We start from the raw sequence: 3,201 nt of genomic DNA, 5'->3' as shown, positions 1-3,201 counted from the left end.
TAAAAAGAATGGCTCTATATTTTTCCTTTGTTCTTTTACCCTTGTCCATGGCACCCTTAGGCACCACAGAATGCTGGACTCCCTTGGAGCCAGTTGGACTAGAGAAGGCTTAGTGTCGCTCCTCTGCTACAGTCTTCCTCATCCATCAGTGGAATTATTGATGTTTAGAACAATAGATAACATTGGTGGCATCACCAATTCTGTATTTCTTGTCTATCAGATGCTAGCAGCTGCAGGATATTATAGCCTACATACAGAGCTAAACTACTTAGCCCCCAAATCAGGTGTTATCCCAGTTCCCTAATGGCCTTGTTCCCAACGACCCATATTTAGGAAAGTCTTGGTTTAAAAAATACAGTACAGGGGCTCCTGGGTGGCTCAGTCAGTTAAGCGTCCAACTTCGGCTCAGGTCATGATTTCACGTCTAGTGGGTTCGAGCCCTGCATTGGGCTCCGTGCTGACAGCTCAGAGCCTGGAGCCTGCTTCAGATTCTGTGTCTCCCTCTCTCTCTGCTCCTCCCCTGTTCACACTCTGTCGGTCTCTTTCTCTCTCTCTCTCTCTCTCAAAAATAAATACTAAAAAAAAAAAAACAAAAAAAACAGTACATGGGGGTGCCTGTGTGGCTCAGTCGGAAGAGCACGTGACTTTTGATCTCAGGGTCATGCGTTCAAGCCCCACTTTGAGCGTAGAGATTACTAAACAAAAACACAAATTCAAAATATAGAGTACATGGTTCATAACAATATCTTTCATTTGAAGAAAGATAGAGATGAGATTCAATTCAGCAAAGATGGAGAACTTACTGTGTGTCCAGTGGGCTGAGCTTTGGGGATGGGGGTTGGGGAATAAGTGAGACCCAGCACCACAGCTCCAGCTCCTGGAGCTCATATCTGAGGGCAAAGCTAACTTCAGACAAGTTAGCTCCCCAGTGGGATGAATGTCAAAGGGGAAATCAAGAAAACCTTCAGGTTCTTTAACAGGAATGTGATCCAGTTTGAGGCTTCAGTGAAATCAACTCTGAGGGAGAGAGACCTGAAATATAATCATCCTTCTTACAGAATGCAGTGATTTTTTTTAATGTTTATTTTTAAGAGAGAGAGAGAGAGAGTGGGGGAAGGGCAGAGAGAGAGGGACAGAGAATCCCAAGCACACTCCGCACTGTCAGCACAAAGCCTGATGCGGGGCTCGAACCCACAGATGTGAGATCATGACCTGAGCCCAAGTTGGATGCTTAACTGACTGAGCCACCCAGGCGTCCCTGCAGTGATTTCTTTTTTTAAGAGAAGACAGAAAAATACTCTGAGTGCTCCCATTTCCATGAATAACACCACCATTGATCCAGGTGTGAAAGTCAGAAAGCCAAGAAACCGTGTGGTAGACTTAATTTGAAGTCTCCCAAAGGACCATGCTTAATATTTGTGCCCTTGCATAATCCCCTTTCTAATCTGGACTGGCCTTTGATCTTTAACCAAAAGAATGTGGCAAAACTAGCAGCTTCCATTTTTGCACTTAGGAGAAGTCAGCTGCCATGTAAGTCCAACCACCCTGAGACCACTAAGCTAACCACATGGAGAAACCAGGCAGAGGAGAGGACAGGAGAACCAAACAAGTGAGCTGGCAGCAAGGACTGAGAATCCAGACAGAAGATCCAAGCTGAGCTGTTTGGGCCACCTTAGCTGATGGGCAGAACAGAAATAACCTGTCCCACCAAGCCCTGTTCAAACCGCCGGGTCATGAGCAAATGACAATATAGTTACTGTTTTAAGTCGTTACATTTTGGGGTAGTTTGCAGCAGTAGACAACCAAACACCTTGGCTTCCTTTGTCTTGTAACCCCTCCTTCGTTAAATCCTATCAGTTTGACCTCCAGAACATTCTAAATCCAACTACTCTCTTCATCTCCTCTGACACCATCTGACTCCCAAACTACCAGCCGCTTTTTCTGATAAAAACTGCAATAGTTTCTTAAGTAGTCTCTGTGCATCTACTCAGGGCCACTTCCAATCTGTACACCTTGCTGCAACCTGAGAGATCTTCCCAGAGCACAAATTATGTCACCCTCTCGCTTAAAATATTTCAGTAGCTTTCTTTTGCTCCAAGAATAAAAACCATCAAAGTTCTTTACGGGGTCTAATGCTTAACAAGGTTCTACCAAGTTTCTGGCCACTGACCCTGCTTGCCCTGTACATCTATCTTTTTCTTTTCTGCCAAACTAGCCTTTTTTTCTTTTTTTGAGGGTTTTTTTTTTTTTTTAATTTTATTTTTTGAGAGAGAAGAGAATGAGATCATGACCTGAGCTGCAATCAAGAATCAGACGCTAAACTGACTGAGCCACCCGGGTGCCCCCATACTAGCCTCTTAATTACTACACTCTGCCAATCCCTTTTGCCCCAGGGAACTTACATATACTATTCTCTCTTTCTGAAACCCTTTCCCACTCACCTGCCCCTGCCTGCTTTGTTAAGTGCCTCCTGGTTTATCTTAATAGGTTTCAGCTCAAAATCCCACTTCCACACAGAAGCCTTCCCTGACACTCCAGACGGGGCAAAATCTCCCTTTAAAATACTTTCATTCCAGGGCACCTAGCTGGCTCATTTAAAAGAGAATATGACTTTTTTTTTTTTTAATGTTTATTTATTTTTGAGAGAAAGAGAGCACAAGCTGGGGAGGGGCAGAGAGAGAGGGAGACAGAGGATCCAAAGCGAGCTCTGTGCTGTCAGCAGAGTCACCCCTAGGTAGAGCATATGACTCTTATTAATAGCAGGTCGTCAGTTCAAGTCCCACGTCAGGCCTGGAGCCTACTTAAAAAAAAAAAAAAAATACAGGGGCGCCTGGGTGGCTCAGTCAGTTAAGCGTCTGACTTCAGCTCAGGTTATGATCTTGTAGTTTGTGAGTTCAAGCCCCACAACAGGCTCTGCTGACAGCTCAGAGCCCGGAGCCTGCTTCAGATTCTGTCTGTCTCTCTCCCTGTCTCTGCCCCTCTGCCGCTTGTGCTGTCTTTCTCTTTCTCTTAAATATAAGTAAACATTTTAAAAAAATACCCATTCCTCTCAGCACCTGTCATAGCTATAATGTTATTTATTTGGATAATGACTTAATTTAGGATTTAAGTAAGTATTTATTTGATGATTGTCTCCCCCACTAGACTAAGTTTCATTCTGGGTTTATCTGAGCTGAACGTTAAAGAAATGACAAGTCATCT

Source organism: Herpailurus yagouaroundi, unplaced genomic scaffold (genome assembly GCF_014898765.1).
Source record: "Herpailurus yagouaroundi ecotype Mexico unplaced genomic scaffold, PumYag 192, whole genome shotgun sequence".
Classification (NCBI taxonomy): Eukaryota; Metazoa; Chordata; class Mammalia; order Carnivora; family Felidae; genus Herpailurus; species Herpailurus yagouaroundi.
This window is presented reverse-complemented; position numbering follows the sequence as displayed.